Source organism: Lissotriton helveticus, chromosome 5_1, assembly GCF_964261635.1.
Source record: "Lissotriton helveticus chromosome 5_1, aLisHel1.1, whole genome shotgun sequence".
Taxonomy (NCBI): Eukaryota; Metazoa; Chordata; class Amphibia; order Caudata; family Salamandridae; genus Lissotriton; species Lissotriton helveticus.
Window position 1 is genome coordinate 1,709,469,646 of NC_136065.1, and position 24,877 is coordinate 1,709,494,522.

The window sequence follows — 24,877 nt, forward strand, 5'->3', positions numbered from 1 at the left end:
ATGTGGTTAAAAAACACCCAAGCTAAAAATCTGTGCTTAGCACAGTGTGCCGCCCGACTTGTATTTTGTTGCTTCTGTCATTGTATTCAGATACATGATACAGTAAGTAAAAACATGCATACAAGTCAGCACTATTAGCTTTGTCAATGGTGGTTGTTTGTTGCATAAGATAAATAAGCAGCAAATATGGCTTATATGTAATATTGAAAAAGCTTCCACTTAAAGCCCTGGTGACACCACGACAATGTTGCTGCTCCTGAGTTTCAAAGACAGAAGGGAAATCCAGAGAGAAAATAACTCTCTTTAAAGGATTAACCTTTCCCTTCAATGCTCACCTGGCATGACCTCGTGCTGTAACTTCTCAGCTAGTAAGAAGTGAGCAGTGTGAGCACGCGTACATCGATGTGCCGCTGTCAATGCAGTCCGGAAAAAAAACGGACCGCCTGTGCCAGGGCACAAAGCAGATCCCGATAAAGACCCGTTTCGAGGCCTCCTTTCAAAAAATGCCGGCGCTCAGCACTGGTCAGACCCGGTCCACTTAAAACCCTGGGTGCACTGCACCTTACTCCAGCGGCGGTGCGTCCATTGGGGCGTTTGGGCGTTGCCCTCCCAATGTGCACTGCCGCCATCCGGGACCGACACTGTGAAATCACACACACACACCATTCAACAACGAGTTTCTGGCCGGCCGGTCACCGGACCGGACCAGAAACCATCGGGAAAAGGGGGGTGGGTGGGGGGGTGGGGCTGTACAGACGCGCTAGTGCGCGTGTCCTGTTTCGGACAGGTCATTTTCCTGCCCGGCGCGGACATGCGCACTGTCCCCCCCCCTTGGGAGACCGGGGGTTGCCTCATGCCGCAGCCCCCGGTCTCCTAATGGGGCGGGGAGTTTGGCTGCTCCAGCCAATCCTGTAGAGTCAGTCCGACCTACCTGATGTTGCCGGACGTGACGTCACTAAATCCTTAGTCTCACCGTGACCCCGCACCAGCAGCCATTGCCACACACAGTGCTGCCCGCTTCACAATCAACCTAGTGTGCGTGCTCCTCAGCTCCTGTCCTGATGGTAACTCTTCCTGCCTCGTCGTCGTGGAGCAGGACTACTAATGAGAAGTAGTACTACTGAGGTGAGCCATAATATCCTGCTCCTGCTGGTGGTGATTACTGCTCTTTTGTAATTGTATTGTATACAGTATTTTAAACTCCCGCCCGTGACCTGTTAAGTATTACTACCCATGATCCCCACAGCTGAGCCCCTGAGAGTGCCATGGCGGGTTTGGGCATCATTCGGTCTGTACTTTTTTTTTAAATATAGCGCTTCCTATCATGGCAGGTTTGATTTTTTGTAGTGCCGCTGCCGCCGCAAATTACTAGTATCCATTTTTGCGCTCTTTCCACAATGCATGTGTTATCCCTGTCTGGATCCGGTGGAAAGCAGAGGAGGGGAAGGGGGTTGATAATAAAAACATAATATGTAGATAAACCCAGAAAAAACATAGTGTGCTTCCATTTCCTTGGGCCAAGGAATCATTCGCTCAGACATGAGTCCCTTGCTCACTGCACCATCAGGATTCAAGCAAGCCGGGCCGAAGACGGCTGTAATGCCAGAAACCGGTCCCCGGAAGCTTGTTTCCTTTCCAGTGAAGAATTGGCTTGGTAGTTTGGTCTGCCCTGTTCCCATGATGCACTGGGCCAGGGACAGACTAATTTGCATATAGCCAGGTTCTGAACTGGGATGGTGCAGTGAGTTAAAAAACGGTGATGGATCAAGCCCTGATCTGTTGACTGGGTAGGAGTGTTCTGATTAACTCAGACACTCTGTCCATCACCACCCCCTTTTTGAAATTATTTTGGCCACCATGAGTGTGGAAGGGTATGCTCAGACATGAGTCCCTTGCTCACTGCACCATCAGGATTCAAGCAAGCCAGGCCGAAGACGGCTGTAATGCCAGAAACCGGTCCCCGGAAGCTTGTTTCCTTTCCAGTGAAGAATTGGCTTGGTAGTTTGGTCTGCCCTGTTCCCATGATGCACTGGGCCAGGGACAGACTAATTTGCATATAGCCAGGTTCTGAACTGGGATGGTGCAGTGAGCTAAAAAAACGGTGATGGATCAAGCCCTGATCTGTTGACTGGGTAGGAGTGTTCTGATTAACTCAGACACTATGTCCATCACCACCCCCTTTTTGAAATTATTTTGGCCACCATGAGTGTGGAAGGGTATGCTCAGACATGAGTCCCTTGCTCACTGCACCATCAGGATTCAAGCAAGCCAGGCCGAAGACGGCTGTAATGCCAGAAACCGGTCCCCGGAAGCTTGTTTCCTTTCCAGTGAAGAATTGGCTTGGTAGTTTGGTCTGCCCTGTTCCCATGATGCACTGGGCCAGGGACAGACTAATTTGCATATAGCCAGGTTCTGAACTGGGATGGTGCAGTGAGCTAAAAAACGGTGATGGATCAAGCCCTGATCTGTTGACTGGGTAGGAGTGTTCTGATTAACTCAGACACTCTGTCCATCACCACCCCCTTTTTGAAATTATTTTGGCCACCATGAGTGTGGAAGGGTATGCTCAGACATGAGTCCCTTGCTCACTGCACCATCAGGATTCAAGCAAGCTGGGCCGAAGACGGCTGTAATGCCAGAAACTGGTCCCCGGAAGCTTGTTTCCTTTCCAGTGAAGAATTGGCTTGGTAGTTTGGTCTGCCCTGTTCCCATGATGCACTGGGCCAGGGACAGACTAATTTGCATATAGCCAGGTTCTGAACTGGGATGGTGCAGTGAGCTAAAAAACGGTGATGGATCAAGCCCTGATCTGTTGACTGGGTAGGAGTGTTCTGATTAACTCAGACACTCTGTCCATCACCACCCCCTTTTTGAAATTATTTTGGCCACCATGAGTGTGGAAGGGTATGCTCAGACATGAGTCCCTTGCTCACTGCACCATCAGGATTCAAGCAAGCCGGGCCGAAGACGGCTGTAATGCCAGAAACCGGTCCCCGGAAGCTTGTTTCCTTTCCAGTGAAGAATTGGCTTGGTAGTTTGGTCTGCCCTGTTCCCATGATGCACTGGGCCAGGGACAGACTAATTTGCATATAGCTAGGTTCTGAACTGGGATGGTGCAGTGAGCTAAAAAACGGTGATGGATCAAGCCCTGATCTGTTGACTGGGTAGGAGTGTTCTGATTAACTCAGACACTCTGTCCATCACCACCCCCTTTTTGAAATTATTTTGGCCACCATGAGTGTGGAAGGGTATGCTCAGACATGAGTCCCTTGCTCACTGCACCATCAGGATTCAAGCAAGCCGGGCTGAAGACGGCTGTAATGCCAGAAACCGGTCCCCGGAAGCTTGTTTCCTTTCCAGTGAAGAATTGGCTTGGTAGTTTGGTCTGCCCTGTTCCCATGATGCACTGGTCCAGGGACAGACTAATTTGCATATAGCCAGGTTCTGAACTGGGATGGTGCAGTGAGCTAAAAAACGGTGATGGATCAAGCCCTGATCTGTTGACTGGGTAGGAGTGTTCTGATTAACTCAGACACTCTGTCCATCACCACCCCCTTTTTGAAATTAAGGAATCATTCGCCATCAGTTGCTTTCGAGCACACTGTGCCAGCGCGTTTTACTACGTTTGGTCTGGGTTTATCTACATATTTTGTTTTTATTATCAACCCCCTCCTCTGCTTTCCACCGGATCCAGACAGGTAGAACACATACATTGTGGAAAGAGCGCTGGACGCGAATTGCGCCTCCTTGAACATGCACCTGTGGCAGAGTGAGTTATAGGGTAATTAATTAAACAGCTTTTCTGAACATTTGGTGCAGCGCAGCCACCGAGAACGGAAATCTCCTCAGAGCGCTAGGAGCGAGCGGGCTGAACCACAGGAGGAGGAAGACGTGGGGAGGGGTCACTGATGTGTGAGGAGGGGGAAGAAGAGCTGTGCACTGTTTCTGTTTACAGCACTCTCCCTGCTCTGTCTGAGTTCACAGCACGCTCTCATTCTGGTATTCAATGTACTCCCCCTTAACCCGCAGCCAGCGTTAAGAATTCCCTGCACGGCAGTGTATTCCTCACAGTACTATCCCCTTCTACTGTGTTCACAGCACTGTCCCAGCACGCCCTGCTCGGGTTACTAGTTGTCTGCATGGAACCGTGTTCTTCACAGTACCTCTCTCCATGCACTGTCTATGTTCACTGCATTCTCCCTGCTCTGTTCACTGCATTCTCCCTGCTCTGTTCACTGCATTCTCCCTGCACAGCAATGCCTGTGCTCACAGCTCTCTCCCTGCACCACACGGGCTGTGATTACAGCACTCTCCCTGCACGCACTGCCCGGATAGGCATTTCTCTGCATGGCGCTCTGGCCTCCCTGCACTGTGCTATCTCAAGTGCTAAAAGGTGGTGATTAGCAAAGGTAGAGCAACCTATGGGGACTGACATTTGACTCAATTGAAAAGTCTCATCCTTTAGTCATCTGAGCAGTAGCATCAAAGTATTTTCTCTTTAAAATGTTATTGCAAGTATTTTATTCACCCAGTGACCAAAAAAAAATAACCATCTTGAATGCAATACCAAGCTTACCTGCCTTTTTAGGTGTTTCCACTGTTCATCATTTAGGTGTTTTAAAAATAAAGGATAACAGCCTATAAATTAATGGCCATCTTTACTTTCCTCAATTTGTGTTTTTTATGTCATAGCAGATATGCGCTATGACTCAATGTTTATTTAAATGCACCATTTGTCCACTCGATTTTTGTCATTTTTCTCGGGGGGGGGGGTGTTCGGACTCGTGACCTACAGTGCGGAAATCATTTTCCGCCCCACCAGGTTCAAATGTCACCAGCCGCCACTGCCTTACTCCCAGTACTACGCTTACCTGCCTCTCCCCCTTCACCCCACCCGACCTGTGCCAGTCAGCGCTCTCCTTGTGGCCTTGCCCTCCACCCCTCGCCCTTGCCGAGTGCACTATTGTCCAATCTCTCTCTCCCAGCGTCCTATTCCCAAGAGCCTTGTCTCTCAGCTACGCCTACGCTGGGTCCTACTCCACACTATGCCTCTCCCCAGACTGTCTAGAGTTACCACCACTCACATGTACCCAGTGGCCCTGTCCGTGTCATGCAACCTCCCTTATGCAGTGCTGTTCTCCACAAAACCGTGCCAACTCCCCAGCAGTTTGTATGGTCTTACTCCTGAAGCTATGCACCTCGCCATTTGTACCAGTGGCATGTATGCCTCCCCAGCTGTTCTCGGTGCTCTTCTCCCATAAGTACACCTTACCCAATTAACTCAGTAGCTGTGCCCATAATGTGCTCACAGGGCTGTGTCGATGCACTCTGAAGAGCTGTGCCATTCACCCCCACCCTGCCCACAGTGCTTACTACCATTGGTGTCCACTGAGCCCCTCCAAGATCTGTGCCCAGTAAAGCGCTCCATGGTTATGTCATGTGTCTGCACCCTGCTGTGCCCCTCCAGGTCGCCTTTGCCATCTAGCCTACATTGTGCGGGTGGGAGAGGGCGGAGGATGGCTGTTGTGATGTCAGTTGTGAGGTTTCAGGATTAAAGTGTTGAAGGTAAAATCAAGTGTTAGATCACAAGATATTTTGTGTCTGAGGAGCTTGTTAGTTAACAGAGAATAGTAGAGAGTATGCCTGAATGAATGGATGAGTGGGGGACACAACGTGAGAGTTGCATCACGGAGGAACGCTTCTGTGTTTTTGGGAAAGGACTGCCCTAGCGCTTCAGCGCTACATCTTGCCGCACCCGCTTCGCGGGTGCCGCTTCGCGGGTGCCGCTTCGCGGGTGCCGCTTCGCGGGTGCCGCTTCGCCGCAAGGAGATTCAGTGAACTGGTCAGTGAGCGTTGTGAGGCGGGAGGAGCAGCCGAGCGGGGACTCAAACTTCCAGGAGGCCCTGCTGGACTAACACCACCTGCTCCAGCATCAACATCGAGACCCGCCCACCACCGCCAAACACGGGTTAAAATCCCCACGCCACTCTACAGACTATGGGACACAACGTGAGAGTTGCATAACGGAGTGTTATGTTCTGGGGCCACGATCCGCCCCTGGCGCAAGGGGCGTGCAGTGTTGAAGTCATGTGACCTAGTATAATAAAGAGAGGCTCCGCACGCACGTACGCTATTCTGAGACGGGCGCATGGAGAGCCAGCAAGTTATTCCTAGTGTCTGACTCCTTTATTTCTAGAGCCACGTGTTAGGCCTAGTGAGAACTACCCAGGCTGTTCTGACCACGCTGCAGGACACAACAATTGGCGACGAGGGTGGTTGCTGAATCCTCGCTGGGTGTGGGTATCTGCCTCCTGCCCCGTGTGGCGGCCGCGAGCCTGTCCCTCGGCTCGTGGTGCTCGTGCCGTGCGGCGTACCCCACCCCCACACGGAACACTTGGAGGAGCGGACTGGCGCATGGATGTTGAGTAGGTGTCTCCTATCCCAGCGCCGCACTGCACATCTCAGCCCGTCGATCCGGGCGGTGCCCTGTTTCCGCACACGCATCTGTGGTCGCGCTGGGCGCCTGATCCGGCACGACCGGGAGGATGACTACGATTCCGCCCATTGAGCCCTTTGTGGTGGAGGGTGCGCCCTCAGCGCTCGCTCCCAAGTGGAAGGAGTGGGTGGATAGACTCCTAGTATTCTTCGAAGCTACGAAAACGCACAAGGAACAGAAACGGGCCATGGTGTTACATCTCGGCGGCAAGGACATACATTCCATTGCTTGGACCCTCCCGGAGGCGACCCCCAGAACTCATCACACGCTGATTAATGCCCTCAATGCCCATTTTGAGCCCATGGCCAATCAAGATTATGAACGATTTGTGTTCAGACAAGCGCGCCAGCTGCCCGAGGAATCGCTGGACACGTATCACACCAGACTCAAAAGGTTGGCGCTCACGTGTGGTTTTCAAGACACCACGGAGGAGATTCGGGGGCAAATTATACAAGGATGTGCGTCGGCCAAACTGAGGGAACGGATTCTGGAGGAGTCTGGCAAGCCGCTAACGGACATCCTAACCCTTGGTCGCACGAAAGAACTCTCCAAAGCCAGGGCTGCGCACATGGAAGCTGCCTTGCAGGCATCGGTCAAAGTGGAACCGGTTAATAAGATACAGACACACACACCCACCAAGTGGCAAAAGAGACCGCCCACTCAGGGTGGAGCGTCGGGACAGTCATGTGGCTATTGTGGAGGTCCGCGACACCAGATGGCAGAATGCCCAGCACGTGGTAAGCGGTGTTCGGGATGTGGCAGGCAAAATCATTTTGAAAAGGTGTGCCGTTCGAAGAAATTCCGCAAACCACGCCCCGCTGTGCAGGCCATAACGGAGGGGGAACAGAGTCCCAGTGATATGGATGATGATGAAGAAGAAGAACGGTCGGTGCACAAGGTGCACATGATCGGCACCGCTGCCCGCCGCACCAGGCCACTGCCCCAATGTGCCATACAGGTGGCGGACCAAGATCTAATAGCAGTAGTGGACACGGGCGCATCCATAACCCTTATGAGTGTCTCCCTCTACAGGACCATGACCACGCCTCCGGCGCTGCGTCCCACCCCCATCACTGTCTTTGCGTACGGGCAAGACACCCCTCTCAAGATTCGAGGGAAATTCAAGGCGGTCATCCGCCATGGGAACAAGACTATCAAGACCAACATCTTTGTGTCGGAAGAAGGCCAAGGTATGCTGCTGAGTTGCAGAGCAGCCGAAGACCTGGGCGTGGTGACATTTGCCTTCGGGGTCCATGAGGAATCCGTTCAACATCTCCTCATGGAATACCCGGACCTTTTTGAGGGCATCGGCAAGTTCAATGGTCGAGAGATTCATCTACACATTGATCCAACGGTGCAGCCGGTGGCTCTGCGACACCTCCGCATTGCGTTCCATCTACGGCCGCTGGTGGAAGAGGAACTCCACAAACTGGAAGCGGCGGGCATAATCGAAAAGGTCTCGGGTCCCACCCCCTGGGTCTCGCCCATCGTGGTCACCCGGAAACCGAAGCAACCCGGAGCGGTCAGGATCTGCGTGGACATGCGCCTCCCGAATGCCGCCATAAAGCGGGAGCGTCACATTACGCCCACTATCGATGACCTCATCGGAGAGATGGCAGGTGCCCGCTGGTTTTCGAAGCTGGACTTACGGTCAGGATATCACCAGTTGGTGTTGGACATGGAGTCGCGCAACATCACCACTTTCTCCACCCACATCGGCCTTCGACGGTACACTCGGCTCAGTTTCGGAATTTCCAGCGCAGCGGAGGTTTTCCAGAACGTCATCCAGGAGTTAATTGCCGGGATACCTGGAGTGATAAATGTCAGTGATGACATAATGATACATGCCCGCACCATCCCTGAGCACAATCAAAGGCTGGCCCAAGTATTTCGAAAACTCAAAGACGCAGGACTAACGCTCCACCGAGAAAAGTGTGAATTCCTGCGGGACCGGATAGGGTTTTTTGGATACATCTTCTCAGCCGATGGTGTCAATCCGGACCCGGACAAAGTGAAAGACATCAAAGATGCGCCACCCCCGCAGACTGTCACTGAGGTCCGGAGCTTCCTGGGCATGGTCAACTATTGTGGCCGGTTCATCAGAGACTTGGCTAATCTCACGCTTCCCCTACGGGACCTCACCAAAGACTCCACTCCCTGGCACTGGGGACCTGAGCAAGAAAAAGCTTTCCGAGATATTAAAGACTCTCTATCCAACAACACCACTCTCGCCTTCTTTGACCCACGAAACTTTACGCTTATTGCAGTGGATGCCGGGCCTGCTGGACTGGGAGCGGTTCTCATGCAGAGGAAGAGGGACGACATTGACTGGACGCCTGTTGCTTTCGCGAGCAGATCTCTCACGGACACAGAACAACGGTACTCGCAGATTGAGAAAGAAGCAATCGCCATTCATTGGGGGTGCCGACATTTTCACCTATACATCTACGGCAAACCATTCACAGTGGTGACCGACCATAAACCCTTGCTGTCTCTGTTTGCGGGAACCTCATCTAAACCCCCGCCTCGCATAGAGAAGTGGCTGCTCCAACTGCAGGAGTACAACTGTACAATTGAGTATCAGCCCGGAGCAAGGAACCCGGCAGACTATCTTTCACGACATCCAAGACCAGCCACGCCTGAGGAGATGGAGGAGGCTGACGAAACGGAGGCCTATGTCAAGTGGGTGGTGGCGCGGTCTTGCCCTCGCCCCATCTCCATCAGTGACATTGTAAATGCCACAGCACAGGATGCATGCCTCCAGAGAGCCAAAGAACTCATTCACACAACCAACTGGCATCGGGCCAAGGAGGGGTGGAAGGTGCTCACCTCCGAGGCTCAGAAAATAATGGAAAGCCTGTATCATGTCCGGGAGGAGCTCAATGAGGATGAAGCAGGATGCCTTCTGCGGGGGCATCGACTAGTGATACCTTCAGCCCTAACTGATCAAGTAATACAATTAGCACATCTAGGTCACCAAGGAATAGTCAAAACCAAGGCACGCTTACGGACAAAGGTGTGGTTTCCCCTGATGGACGATATGGTGGAGCAGGTGGTGAGGACATGTGCTGCGTGTCAAGTGACCGGGGAAGCTCCTCGTGAAGCCCCGATTGCCGTGGAACCTCGCCCACAACAGCCATGGGAGAGGGTCAGCATGGATTTGGCAGTCTTCCGGATGGAAAGTATACGCTGGTCATGATTGATGACCATTCTAAGTATCCGGAAGTAGAAATAATAACCAGCACCAGTGCCGAGTGTGTCATCCCGAAAATAGAAAAGATCATTGCTACACATGGGGCCATGTGTGAGATCCGCACGGACAATGGGCCCCCATTTCAAGGACAGGAGTTGGCCACCTATCTATCATCCCTGGGCATTCGGCATTGACGCATCACCCCCCGCTGGCCACAAGCGAATGGGGAAGCTGAACGCTTCATGAGGACCCTGAATAAAGTGATTCGCATTGCCCATGATAAAGGACAGTCGGTGGAAATGGCCATTTTCACCTTTCTCCGCAGCTACCGGCAAACCCCACATTCAACTACGGGGATAGCCCCGGCGCATATCCTGATGGGACGGATCATACCCGATTCCATTCCTCACCATCCCCAATGGGCCCCAGCAACTGTGAGTGAAGAACTAATTGCATGCAAACGAAAGACTGCCTTTGCCAAGATTAGCCAAAAGAGAAGAGCCGTGGTGACACATTTCAGCAGAGGAGATGTGGTACTTCTCCGCAACAGGGTGACCAGTGGAAAGTTCCGTTTGAACTATGAAAGAAAACCGTGGCGTGTGATTGGCGTGAAAGGAACCCGTATCACTGTGGTCCGAGGACGAGAGACTGTAACCAGGAATGTATCGCACTTTAAACATTTCCATGGAGGCTCTAGAGCAGTTGATCCACCAACTCTGTCGACAGAAACCGAAACTGCTCAGGACTTGCCAGGCTGGGAGCCGACGCCTAGTCTCGAGGTCACCCAGAGTAGCACTCCGAGGGCGGTGATCAAGGAGACGGAGGGCGGCGCGGAGGCCCAGGAAGGGGTGTCAGATCCGGAGGAGGCCGACATGGAGGCGCCTGAGACTAACACCGCCCCAGAAACAGGCTGTTCAAGCCAGAGGGGCGTGCATCAAAGGCTGAGAAGAAACCCGACGCCTTCCTGCCGACTACGCGATTACCTCACGTAAGACTGTTTTATGTATCAGCATTGAGTACAATGTTCAGTAATGTGTTCTACTCGTTGGTAGTGGTTCTGGAAAGCGGACTCGAGGTCTATGAAGATTATTGCAATAGACTGTCCATCGAGACTGCAGTGTTGTAGCTGTTTGAGTTTTTCTTGTTTTTAGGAGGAATGTTATGTTCTGGGGCCACGATCCGCCCCTGGCGCAAGGGGCGTGCAGTGTTGAAGTCATGTGACCTAGTATAATAAAGAGAGGCTCCGCACGCACGTACGCTATTCTGAGACGGGCGCATGGAGAGCCAGCAAGTTATTCCCAGTGTCTGACTCCTTTATTTCTAGAGCCACGTGTTAGGCCTAGTGACAACTACCCAGGCTGTTCTGACCACGCTGCAGGACACAACACGGAGGAACGCTTCTGTGTTTTTGGGAAAGGACTGCCCTAGCGCTACAGCGCTACATCTTGACGCACAACAAAGAAGAGGCAATCTTTTTGGATCTGGTAATGAGTATGACTACGCATGGGATCAAAACGAAGGCCTATAACAAAAGTACAGACAAAAATAGTCTATTGCTCTTTGAGAGCTTCCTTCCAAAATCACTGCAACAGAATCTTCTGGTCAGCCAATTCCTCAAAATCCGAAGAAACTGTTCAAACATCAAAACCTACGATGAACAAGGTGAGGCACTTGAGAACAAACTGCTAACACGTCATTACCCAAAGAGAATGGTCAGAAGGGCAAGGAAAAAAACCATGTCTAATAATCGGGATGCTCTACTTAAGACTCAGGAGAAGAAGGAAAATGAGAGAATGGAATGTATCACCACATAAACTCCAACATCCAATAAAGTACAAAACATCGTACAGAAAATTTGGCACATCCTCAATGGAGCAAAGAAAAAATTGGGAACAACTCCTTTTTGCTTTCAAATGGAATACAAGCATACAGGATGAACTGGTGCACGCCAGGACAACACCACCTAAGACCCAAGAACAAATCACAATATGGGGCAACCAACGACCGGTAAGACACTACCCTTGTGTTGGATGCATAGCATGCCCCCTCACCAACATAACTAAAGAGGTGGACATAAAAACCGACAGACCATGGGTTATTAAAGGCTTTAGCAATTGCAATACTGAAAACGTCATCTATTTGCTCAAATTCCCCTGAGATCTCATGTACGTGGGTATGGCCACGAGAAAGATTTAGGTCTGCATTAATAAGCACAGAAAGGTGCAAAAAAACAAACACAAAATTGACCAGGCACCACGTGGAAAACAATCACAAAGATATAGATCTCAGATGGGTAGTTCTTGAGGTGATTAGGAGAGCTAGCCCAGACATCCAGAAAATCCTACACATCAAAGAACAATGAGGGGTCTATCGCCTACTTACATGGGACACTGGACTGAATTATGTAATACCATGGTTACAGATTGGTAAATGAGATATAGAACCCACTCATGCCCGTTTATAATCAGTACTTTCCAACCACCTATGCTGGTTCCTCTACATATTCATCGTACTTAAAATATTCACCATACTTAAATTAGGGAGATACTGACACCCCAATCCAAATGTGCATAACATATAGAAATGACTTTTTTTACAGGCAAGCCATAATCAGAACTGTTCCATTCGAGTCATGCTGTTTTCCAGTATATACCACCATCTCCATCTTTCCTGTTTAAAATAGATATGGCATATTAAATAACCCAAAACCTCCTTTGTTCTCCTCCACTCGAGTTTGAGCTTACATATGTATTTTTATTATTTTCTCCAGCACTTTTTAAGCGGTATATTAATACGTGACAATGGTGTTAGCGCTTTCACATTTCTACGCATCTCCACCAACTCTTCATTTCTGACGCATGATCCAGGCACAGTCCGGCTACTGGCATTGAGACACCGGGTGTTCCCAGGTGTCTGTACGTGATGCTCACACATGCACATTCCTGCGCGGCACTGACCACGCTGCAATCTGACGTGTGATCCTGGCGCAGTCAGGCTGCTTTCACTGTGACACCGGGTTTTCACAAGTGTGCAGCCACGCAGGCTGGTCCAGTTGCCGGCTGACGTGAAGATCAGGCACCTATTGGCAGGGTTTCAAGGGCCCAGTTCAGACACCGGATATGTCTTTGGTACTAATTAGGGGCACTCGTGCATCCAATTTACAGCGGCCTCTGACTTAACATACTATTTACAGTTGGTGGAGAAGTGTGGTACAATGGTTAGAGCGGCAGACCCTGATACAGAGGACTAGCCCGGGACCAGGGTTCAATTCCCCGCCTCAGCGGGTCTTGGGCTAAAAAATTCCACAGACCTGATAATTCTCGCCTCGGTGTCTATTCCAATCATGGAGTCCCACTCTGCAACTCTGGACAATAGCTTGCTTAATCTCCACAACGGCCCCCACAACGCTAAGGATGCCTGGCCTCCACCTTGGGGGTGCCCAGGAGTGGACACCTCACAGGGAAAGCCAGGATGGGTTCCACAGCGGTATTCGTACAAGCGCCTTGAGACCCTTGCGGGTGAGTAGTGCGCTATATAAGTATCAATTTACATTTACAGCCTGAATTTCACAATACTCATTCTACCTCGGGATGGAGAGCAGATACGGCGAGAGATGCACCTTGATGAAGTAAGGTTATGAATGACAGTATGAGTTATTACGTGTGGAATACCTTCCACCAGGAAAGAGTAGATGATAGAAGCTGACTTGGCTTGTGCATATATCTGTTATTTTTTTCCTTTCAGAGTGTGACTACATCGGCCTCTACATCACTCTCCTTCCATAGGGTGGGTAGGAAGCCCAACCAGGGAAAGATAGCCAGTCTCACATCCAGTGCTTAATGATAAATGCACGTGTTCCAAGTTTACAGTGTCACGTGTTACACAGTTACCCACTATACGTAGTATTGATGCATGTAGGTCATTCTTCCTTTTCTCGTGACGGAAAAACCATAATGGCAATTGCTTTTTCTTCTTTCTATATCACCCACTCATACAGGTTTCAGGAAATCAACTTAGGTAGAGTATGGCATAGGTCATCCTATGCAGTGGTGTCATCCTACCAACGTTTGTGGTAAGCTAGGAGCCCTTTTCTACTTTTCTTGTCCTGATGAATGCCGTGGTCCCCTTGGGCCACAAAGCAGAAACATGTTGACAAAATTAACAACTATGGTGATGGGGCAATAAGCCCCCCTTGCTCACTGTCCTTGTATTTTTAATATCATATAATCCCCTCTTTAGAATAAACACATTCTGGCGATTATACTGATTTTTAGACTCACTTAACTCATGGGCCCCCACTTAGTTTTAGAAGTGCCTCCCTGTCTCCAGGTGTAGGCCCGCTCTCCACCAAACCATGTTTCTGTAGAGGGAGGACTGTCCTCCCCTTTTTGTGGGATGCCATCACCCTCTTTAACTTAGTATTTTCTAGGTTTTGGTCACTGTACTTGGAGCAGCTTCTGTTGTGTTTTCATGTCAGGTTGGAGGCTAGCTGGCTCCGAGCGCGCTGCACCTCTAATTCCCCCCTAGTATCTGCTAGGGTTTGTGAGTTACACAGAGATGTGTGCCATGTCGACTCTTCACTTTGTTTTGCACCAACACACGCAGTGTGTGAGTGTAAGGGTACAGGACCTCTAAGGGTGGCACAATAAGTGCTGCCGCCCTTAGAGGCCTTCTCTGATCACAGTGCCCTGGGTACCTGTGGTACCATTTAACAGGGGATGACCTGTGGTCAGAGATGCCAATATTTTTTAGGCTTCAATGCAGTTTTAGGGAAAGAACATAGGCCCTGGGTACCTGGTTAGCAGGAGCCCAGGGCACACTCAGTCAAAGCACATCAGCAATTCAGCAAAAGGTGGCGGTAACCATGTGGAAAGAGGGCACTTTCTCACATAACCCCCCCCCCCAACAAAAGAGGATGAGACTAACCTTTCCCTAGAGACTCTTCATTTTCTAAGTGGAAGAAACTGGAAAGTCCATCAGAATTGGCATGAGCAGTCGCAGGTCTGTGTTCCACTACAAAGTCCATTCCCTGTAGGGAGATGGACCACCTCAACAGTTTAGGCTTTTCACCTTTCATTTGCATTAGCCATCTGAGAGGTCTGTGATCAGTTTGAACTAGGAAGTGAGTACCAAACAAGTTTGTTTCAGCTTCTTCAGGGACCAAACCACAGCAAAGGCTTCCCTCTCAAAGGCACTCCAACCCTGGTCTACTGGGGAGAAGCCTTCTTCTTATAAAAGCAACTGGGTGGTCTTGGCCTTCATTATTGGTCTGGGATAGGACCGCTGCTATCCCTAGCTCAGAGGCAGCAGTCTGCACAATGAACTGCTTGGCACAGTCTGGAGCTTTGAGACTTGGTGCTGAGCAGGTAGACTCTTTCAGGGTGTCAAACGCCTTTTGACAACTAACTGTCCAGTTTATCTTTTTGGGCATCTTCTTGGAGGTGAGTTCTGTGAGGGGAGTCACAATGGACTTAATAACATGAAAATGGTGTCCCCATAGGATATAAAAAAGGACATGAAATTCCAAAATATGTGAAATAATACCCACAAACTTGCTCACTAGAATTTCAAAATTGATTTTCATTTTATTTTTCTTTATGACATTCTTTTTTGTATAAAAAGGGAGAAATAAGACAGGATAGAATAAATATCAAAACAGTTCATTAACATACATCCATAAAAACATCACAATAAGCTATTCTTGTTCAAATGCTTCTTAGTGTTTCTTTTAAGCATCTAAGGAGAGAAAAAAGCAGCCCCTAAATATACCAATACTCAACCATATGTAAATAGAAGTTCACAAAAATGAAATACAACCACAGAAAATTAATTACATAAAGAGACAATGGACATAATGTCCAAAATTAGATTCAGAGACATATAACAATACACGTAACAATCACTAAAACAGTAAACCACTGTAGTAAGCACACAGGGAAAGCGTCTATCCCTTCACAAACTTCCTGTAGTACCAAGTCAAGTCAAGGAATGCCCTGACTTGATCTAGGTTGTTGGAGCTGCCCAGTCCAGGATGGCCTGGGTCTTGGGCTGAAAGGGCTGTACCTGGCCTCACCAACAAGGTGGCCCAAGTGCGCCACAGTTCACTGCCCTATATGGCATTTGGATGCCTTGATAGTTAGACCTGCTGTTTTACAGGGCTTTTAAAACCATCCCAAGATGGATCAGGTGAACCTGCCAGGTGGAGCTAAAAACAGCAATACCATTTAGATAAGCTGCACTAAAGGACTCAAATCCAGAAAGGACTTGGTTCACCAACCTCTGGAAGGTGGCAGGGGCATTCTTTAAACCACAGGGCATAACAGTAAACTGATAATGCCCATCAGGTGTGGAGAATGCAGTCTTTTCTTTTGTTCCTGGGGCCATGCCAATTTGCCAGTAACCTGCAGTTAGGTCAAAGGTGCCAAGAAATATGGCTGCACCCAATTTGTCTATCAACTCATCTGCTCTTGGGATAGGGTGAGCATATGTCTTGGTGACAGAGATGAGCCCTCTATAGCCCACACAGAACCTCATTTCTCTCTTTCCACCCTGTGGATGAGGTTTGTGGACCAGAACCACTGGGCAGGCCCAGGGGCTCTCAGAGGGTTCAATAACCCCTAACTCCAGCATCTTGCTGATTTCAGCTCTGATTCTTTCCTTGACTTGATCAGACTGTCGATAGATTTTGTTTTGACAGGTAAACTGTCACCAGTGTCTACATCATGGACACCAGTTTGTCTGATCAGGGGTCAAGGAAAAGAGCTTAGCACACTGTTGCAAGATTTGCTTGCAATCAGTCTGCTGTTGGGCAGAGAGGGTGTCTGAAAAGACAACTTCATCCAGTGACCCGATTCATTAGTCTTTATTCGATAATTCGCAATCATAAAAGACACAGTACATAGATAAAAAGTGTCAATAAGAAGGTTTAGCACCCTTAAAAAGAAACAATTCATAGAAAATGTAATACCAACATTATCGAATCCTAACAAATACTATGAAGATAAAAAAAGATAAAATCATCATAAGTAACATTTCTCTACAGTTACTCTTTAAGGAGAGGACTATTTGCGTTAACACAATCAAGTACTAGGTCTACTCACTCTACGCAGGAATTCCGACCACACACCTACAACGACTACAACGCATCCAGAACGCCTCGGCCCGCCTGATCCTCAACCTCCCTCGACGCAGCCACATCACCCCCCACCTAAGAGAACTTCACTGGCTCCCCATCAACAAGAGGATCACCTTCAAGCTCCTCACCCACGCACACAAAGCAGTCCACAACTCCGGACCAGCCTACCTGAACAACAGACTCAACTTCTACACCCCCGCCCGCCATCTCCGCTCTGCCAGCCTCGCCCTCGCCGCCATCCCACGAATCCAACGTACCACCTCCGGAGGCAGATCCTTCTCCTTCCTCGCTACCAAGACCTGGAACACCCTCCCCACCCACCTGCGGCAGACCCAGGCCCTGCTCACCTTCAGGAAGCTCCTCAAGACCTGGCTCTTCGAGCAGTGGCAGCAGCCCCACCTCCCCCCTCAGCGCCTTGAGATTCTCACAGTTAAGTAGTGCGCTTTATAAGTTCTGTGATTGATTGATAGTTCCTCCACGGCCACCAGTTTTTTCCTCCTCAATGCCCACGACCAACTCAGATATTTAGCAATAGGAATGACTATATCTGCACGAGTGTTCATTAGCAGGATGCGCATAACAGTCATACAAGATCTAGGGCCAAGGTTAGCGCACAGTGGCTTAAGCCACTTGCGGCGAGGGCCCTTATAAACCGGGCACACAAAAAATAGATGGGAAATTGACTTTTCCCTACTATGACAAAATGGACAATTAGTGTTCGTGGCCTTATCCCATTTTGCAACAAACTATCTTAACAGAAGAGTACCCACACGGAATTGATGAAATAGTTACCTGTCTCCAGTTTTCATGATCGAATTCCAGCATGGTTCTGCTTTCTTTACAAACTTATGGTCAAGAAAGATACCTGTGAGCGACGCACTGATCACCCTTGACAGGGTCTTCTTAGTTATCATATCCCAGTAAAGCTCTTTGTAATCATTTTTACTTGGAATTATATTCCCTACTGGGTCATCCCACAGATGGCTAAGGCCCATTTCGAACACATTATACTTAATCTTCTGAAGCCATTTAATTTTAGAAGGCGAATCAGCATTCCTGACATGCATCATTGCATTAGCATAAGGTGCCAGTTCTGTAGTAGTCCAGAGTCTCCTCCAGTAGGCCAAGGGTCTGAAACCTGCGACCTCATCAAAGGAAGTACAACCTAGGTCTAGAAGCAGAGGCTTAATAGGTGTTGATTGAGGGAGGGCAGTCAATGATCTTAAGAACTTATTTTGTGCTTGGACTAAGTGTGATAGATTTTCAAACCTCCAAAGTTCAACGCCATAAGTAATGGAAGATCTAATTTTCCCATTATAAATTGCTATAGCTGGCCCTATAGGTTTAGTATGTGACAATCTATATTCCTTTAATAGGGCTCCCCCTAGCTGATTGTGCCTAAGAACTAAAAGATCAATTTGGGGCACCCAGTTCATCTTCCTACCCATAGTTACCCCTAGGTAGGTAATGGTATCAGTTTGCTCTAGTGATGCATTATCCATAACTACTCTGCCTCTAACGGATTTATATCTATGCAATACCATGAGCTTGGTTTTGTCAACATTTACTACCAGCTCATGGTCATTGCTGAAAACTATAAATTGATCAAGGGCACGTTGCAGACCAGACTGAGTTTTTGATAAAATTAACATGTCATCTGCAAACATTAGTAGTGGAGCCATTGATCCAGCATGAGATGGAGCATCTGTTGGAAAATTAGAGTATTAAGCAATAACCCTATTTATAAATAGGGAAAAGAGGGTAGGAGCAAGGACACACACTTGCCGCACACCTTTATTAACTGGGAAATGATCAGACAGTTCACCCTGCTGCCCCCACCTTACTTGAGCGTAATTTGCCTCATGCAGTTTGATAATAAAACCCAGGATTTCTAAAGGCATCCCAGCTTCCTTTAATGAATACCACAGCTTATAACGAGGTACTAAATCAAATGCTGATTTTAAATCAACCAATGCTGCATAAAGGGTTCCCCCTGCTAAAATCACTGTAGACCAATAGATCATCGTAAATCGGAAAACGTGATCAATTGTGCTCACGTGGGATCGAAAACCCGCTTGATAGGTAGATAAAACATTCTGATCTATGATCCATTCATTGACTCTACCTAATACAAGTCTCACAGCTATATTTTGTAGGGTATCAATTAGGCTTATCGGCCTATAATTGCTGGGACTAGCGCGGTCTCCCTTTTTATATATGGGGATAATTTCGGCCCCTCGTCAGGTGTCTGGTATTAACGCACCTTTAGCAATAGCATTAACGAAGATAAAAATAAATTCAATCCAAATCTTCCTTATCCTGTTTGTAGAGGTCAGCTGGAATGATTTTTGGGCTGGGAGTCCTCCCTGCAGGCACCCTGTCTAAGACTCTGTCTATCTCTCCTTTAATAAAAACAAGAACTGCCTCAGCGTTGACCATGGGGTACTTAGTGCTAGTGCTGAGTGAGGATGCAAATTGGCCTTGAAAGTGCTGGACCCAAAGTTCGGGAGGGACGTTGTTGACGGGTGTAGTTCCAGTCATATGACTGCCCCATTTAACCAATTCCCCAAATTTGAGGCATTAGTTAAACGTACCCATCTGAGAGATGTCGAAATGCAAAGCCACATGCCTCATTGTACCACTTGGACGCTTTTTTAAAGGAAAGCTTTTACGGTTTTCTAGTTTTCGTAAACAATGACTTCAATTTTAGAAATTGATCCTCATGAATCTTCATAAGGTCTGAGGAACAATTACCATTGGCAGCTAGAGAACCCATCAATACCAGGCTCTCTTCCATAGATGACCTAATCTGCCTTTGTAAACCTTCATCCTCTGAGACCACTGCCCATTTTAGCCGGCGACAGTCTTGGGACATGATCACCTCTCCTATCTTAGATACATTGTCAACCATTGGGGGGTCTTCCAATCCTAGTTAGGGTCTGTAGTAAAGGATCATGATCACTCTCTGGTCTGTGGTGAACCACCATAGCCACAAGTCTAACCCAGAGTTCTAAACTTAAAAATATGTAATCAATCCTACTACTTCTGATCCCATTGGAAAAGGTGACACAACCTTCCGCATCCGAGGGGGTTCTCCCATTAGTAGCTCTAATCCCGCGTCCTAGGGAAAGGCTTTTCAGTTGAAGCGCCGCCTCAGTCCATTTATTGATTGGTTTCAACGAAAGGAGAGGCACCCCCAATTCTGATCCTCCTCCGTACTAAGACCGCAGTCATCTGTACTAGTGGCTCGAATGTACAGTTGAAGTCACCTACAATAACAAAGACACTCGAGCTGTCCAGGCCGTCCATAAATGTGTCTAGGTGGGCAATAGTTGGTGAGGCTTTCCTGCCCCATAAGCCTCGCACATACACATTAATTAATATAAGGTCCAGCTCACCCTTAGAACAGATCTTAATCGGAAGGATATCAGGATTAGCTATTGATAGTTCCTTTATTTGAAGAGATGCCTGTTGCTTTACCCATATGACCAGTCCCCCACTAGGTCTCCCCTTTCTATTTGTGGTTGCCGCTTTACCATAAGCCAGATAGCCTGGGCGGCAAATCGTATTTAAAGACCAGGTCTCCTGTAGGGCGATAATATCATACCCCCTAACAAAGCACGACCAGAAGGACAAGGTTTTATGGAGCAAACCTGCGATGTTCTAAGATAATAAGGAAAATTCGGGATGATGCGAGCTCCCTAGATCGGCCTGTGATATTATCGGGGCCATAATCTGGTTCTTGTCCTCCAAGCCAAGAAGTCTGTCCACTAAATCTAAATCAGCAATGGGAGAACAAGCAGAGCATTCTACCAGCATCGAGGTGGGTGGTTGTAGTCAAACACATAGATCTATGTTGGAAAGGGGGGCAAATCTATTGTGCAAGGGGACCTCTTGCGATCTATTGATTAATCCAAGATGAGCCCAGGGTCACCCACCCATCTCCAAGTGATTTGAAAAATTAGTGTAGTTGGGCCCTGGTTTGTAAAAGTACCCCAATGGTACAATAGACACACTATCCATAAATCTACCCCTCACTCCAAACAGATTACCCTACAGGAATGTTGTTAAATGCACATTATTAAAATTGACAACGACACAATCACCATGCTCTTCCTTCCTGGAAGGACCAATCCACGATGTTCGTCTGGCCATAATCATAAACTTGTCAACTTCCTCCTCCCGAAGCCCAGCCTCCCTAAGTCGAATATTAAACCAGTGCAAAACTTGACACAGTAGTTCATCAGTGGTTCATCAGTGGTTTCAGACTGTGTTTCCTGCAGAGGTGGCACGTTTTCCAAGACGACTACTAGGGGAGTTATAGCCGGAGGCAATTTAAGAACCGAAGACCCAAACCTCTCAGTCCTTCTGTCCCGTTAGGTATACAGACTTGGGAATCTGGGAGACGACTATTACAGATATTGTCCCTTCTCAAGGTTGTTGTATCTCTGCCATCACCCGGAGTGCTTGCTGTGGATTGTGCAAATTCACTGGATTGATTCCTTGGGTCGTCATCAACCCTAGGCACAGTGGCTGACTTATTAGATGTTACTGCGACTGGGTTAGTTGGTTTCGTTGCAGCAGTTAATTTGATAGTTGTCTTGCTAGTGGGCTGCATATTCAAAGCATCCGAAGTTGCCTACACATTCCCCTGGTTAGTGTTTATATTCGTTAATGTTTGCTTAGGATGAGTGAGGAGACCCTCAAGTGCAGCTAAATCTGTCTTAACCAGAGATTCGTAATTGTCCAGAAGTTCCTTTATCCAAGCCAGTCTATGGCTATTAGGGGTTAGCAAGGTTATTAGAGTACTCTCAAGTTTTCTCCACATTTCTTGGTCACCATTCAAGTTAGTAACCCTCGCAGATGCATGGTTAGAATCAAAATCAACCGAGTCAGTATTATCTGTTGAACTGCCCTCCTCAGGTAAAACATGACCACGAGTTTTGTTTGGCCTGGCCACTTTTGCTGTACAGGGCCTTTGTGGCCCACCTCCCCGCTTCCTTTTCACTGCCGGTTCAAGAATCGATCGATTAGTGATGTTATTTTTAGTTGGGGACCTGGCAGATGCTCATGTGGACATGCTAGCGGCTGTTTTAATTTGGGTCAATGGAGACTTTAGGGAGTCCTCGGTTGGTCCAGGGGGGTTAGGGACCTCAGCGCCCTCCTCGTTATTGGTCAAAAGTATAGTAGAAATTACAGCTTGGTGAGCTGGTGAACACGCTGTAGCTATAGTCCCTAAAGAGGATCTTTTGTTTAATGACGGGTCCAAAGATAGCCGGCGCTCAGTCATCTGAATCTCCTTTTCCAAAACAGAGGTGGCTCTAAGGATGAACTGATCTAGCGTTCCGCCATGCTTCCACCTTAAGGGGCGCCTGGCTTTTTCCCTTCGGGTCTACTCATTTTAGTAAACCTGTAGAAACTTGACCCAGGCAGTCAACTAGGAACAAAAATAGTCTTAGAAGGTTTAAAAGTAATAATATCCAACTAACCTTACACAATGGAGGGGTTTAGAGGGGGGCCCGGCCTCGTACGGGCTCTGACGGGCACAGACGGGCCTGCCCTTGGCCCGGGCTTCGCCCGTTGCACGCCTCGGGCATTCGACGCAGCGGGTGTGGCGATGAACTAAATAAGCATTCACCGCGGGAAAGATCAGCACAGGTGCGGTTGGTACACAAGCCCCCTGGGACTTGCAGTCCCTCTGGTACCAACGTCCTCTTCCTCCACCAGGCAGGCAGGAGCAGCAGGAAGTTTAATAGCGTCCACCAGGTGAAAGATCAGCACAGGTGCGGGCGGTACATGAGCCCCCTGGGACTTGCAGTCCCTCTGGTACCAACGTCCTTTTCCTCCTCCAGGCAGGCAGGCAGGCACAGCGGCTCCCGCGAAGCAGGAGCCGCAAGAAGTTTAATAGCGTCCACCGCGGGAAAGATCAGCACAGATGCGGGTGGGACACAAGCCCCCTGGGACTTGCAGTCCCTCTGGTACCAACGTCCTCTTCCTCCTCCAGGCAGGCAGGCGCAGTGGCTCCCGCAAAGAGGGAGCAGCAAGAAGTTTAATAGCGTCCACCGCAGGAAAGATCAGCAGAGGTGCAGGCGGTACACAAGCCACCTGGGACTTGCAGTCCCTCTGGTACCAACGTCCTCTTCCTCCTCCAGGCAGGCAGGCAGGCGCAGCAACCCATCTTTTGGACTGTCAGGGAAAGGTTCACTCTTTGTCTCCTGATCCTCATCAGTCACCATCAGCATGGTGATGTCAACCCTGTCATAGCAGAGTTTCAGGCAGTTCACATGGATAACCCTTTTGGGTGCCCTGCTTGTGCCCAGGTCAACCAAGTAGGTGACCTCACTCTTTTTTTCTAGGATAGGGTAAGGGCCACTCCATCCGTCCTGGAGAGCCCTTGGTGCCACTATCTCGAAAACCCACACCTGTTGCCGTGGTTGAAATGCTACCAGTGCAGCTTTTTGGTCATATCAGTGCTTCTGAAGCTCCTGGCCGGCCTCAAGATTCTTGGAAGCCTTTTTCTTGCACTCAGCCATTCTGGACCTTAGGCCAAGCACATAGTCCACAATATCTTGTTTGGGTTTTTGGAGAGTCTTCTCTTTTACAAGAAAGAGTGCCCCCCCGCAGAGTGGCCAAACAGTAGTTCAAAGGGGGAAACCCTACTCCCTTCTATGGCACTTCTATGTAAGCGAAAAGCAGGCATGGTAAGAGGACATCCTATCTCCTTTTGAGTTTTTCAAGGAGCCCCATAATCATGCCTTTCAATGTCTTGTTGAATCTCTCCACAAGGCCATTGGTTTGTGGGTGATAGGGTGTAGTAAACTTATACTGCACTCCACACTTTTTCCACATGTGTTTTAGGTAAGCGGACATGAAGTTGGAACCTCTGTCTGAAACCACGTCCTTAGGACACTCTACTCTGCTGAGGACACCAATGAGGGCCTTGGCTACTTCAGGAGCTGTAGTAGTCCTAAGGAGAATTGCCTCAGGATACCTAGGGCATGGTCCACTATCACTAGAATGAATTTGTTTCCTGATGCTGTGGGAGGTTCAAGTGGACCCACTATGCCCACACCTACCCTTTCAAAGGGAACCACTAGTAGTGGAATTAAGGGGGCCTTTGGATGGTTACCTATCTTGCCACTGGCTTGACGCATTACAAAGGGGCTGACAAACACCTTCTGAGCCATCTGGGACCAGTAGAAGTGGATAAATCGCCTTTCCCAGTTTTTGGTTTGGCCCAGATGCTTAACTAGAGGGATGTCATGAGCTAAAGGTAGGAGGAACTCCCTGTATCTCTGAGGTACTAGCACTCTCCTATTGGCTGTAGGTCTGGGGTCTCTGGCCTCAGTGTACAGTAGTCCCTCTTCCCAATAAACTCTGTGGGTACCACTGACATCTCCCTTTTACTGTGCAGCAGCTTGCTGCCTCAGGCTTTCAAGAGCTGGGCAGTCCTGCTGTCCAAGGCACAGCTTTACCCTAGAGGGTCCCCCTGGGTCTAAGAGTTCAACCTGGTAAGGGTCAAGCTCCATTGGCTTAGTTCCCTCTGGGGTGTCCAAGTCCTCTCCCTGAGGAGAGGGGTCCCGATCCTTTTGCTGTACAGAAACTGGTTCCTCAGTCTTCTTACCTTTCCTCTTATAAGGTTGGGCAATATTTCCAGACTCGAAAACTTCTTTTGCACCCTATTTTCTGTTCTGTGCTCTTGTTTTAAGACACACCATCTCAGGGATATCCAGCATTGCTGCATGGGTTTTCAGTTCAACCTCAGGCATGCTGAGGTTTCCAGGTCATTGCCAAGCAGACATGCATCAGGTACCTTTGGAGAGACCACTACATGTTTCAGGCCAGTAACCCCCCGTCTAATGTCACCATAGCCATTGCATGGTTAGTGGTAACCCTGTCAGCATTGGTGACTGGGTAAGTTCTCCCAATCAAGCATTGCTCAGGGGAAACCAGAGTATCTCTCCTCACCATAGTGACACTGGCACCTATATCCCTCAGAGCTTCTATCCTCTTTCCATTAATCCAAGGGGATTGTAAGTATTTCTTTAAGTTG